Source organism: Penaeus monodon, chromosome 30 (assembly GCF_015228065.2).
Source record: "Penaeus monodon isolate SGIC_2016 chromosome 30, NSTDA_Pmon_1, whole genome shotgun sequence".
NCBI classification, from domain to species: Eukaryota; Metazoa; Arthropoda; class Malacostraca; order Decapoda; family Penaeidae; genus Penaeus; species Penaeus monodon.
In genome coordinates this window covers 30740879-30741155 of record NC_051415.1, presented here as the reverse complement: position 1 = coordinate 30741155, position 277 = coordinate 30740879, and the positions used below count along the sequence as shown (strand labels likewise).

The window sequence follows — 277 nt, the reverse complement described above, 5'->3', positions numbered from 1 at the left end:
CATTAACTGTACTTAGCACCTAGATTATGAGGGTGAAGTATCTGATTAATTCACTGTTTTCGGATTAACATAATCGTGAAGTTTAGGCTCTATCACGTAGATTAGAATCATCATTCCTGAAATCTAGCGCCGCATGAGGCACATTTCTCTTGAAGGCAGTGGGCTCCCCAGGGCAATGTCTTATTACCTTCACCAGGTCTACTGAGGATAGAACTGACAGTTAATCTTAAACCTTGCAAAGAATATAAAATGAGTGACTTCAGTGTACATTATGTGA

At 39.4% G+C, this 277-nt stretch overlaps 1 protein-coding gene across 4 annotated transcripts in view; it reads left to right on the top strand.

The window, feature by feature from the left end:
- Nucleotides 1-277, top strand: part of LOC119592701 (cation diffusion facilitator family protein 1-like) — a 24219-nt gene that overhangs the window by 17389 nt on the left and 6553 nt on the right. The gene's annotated exons all lie outside the window — the stretch shown is intronic.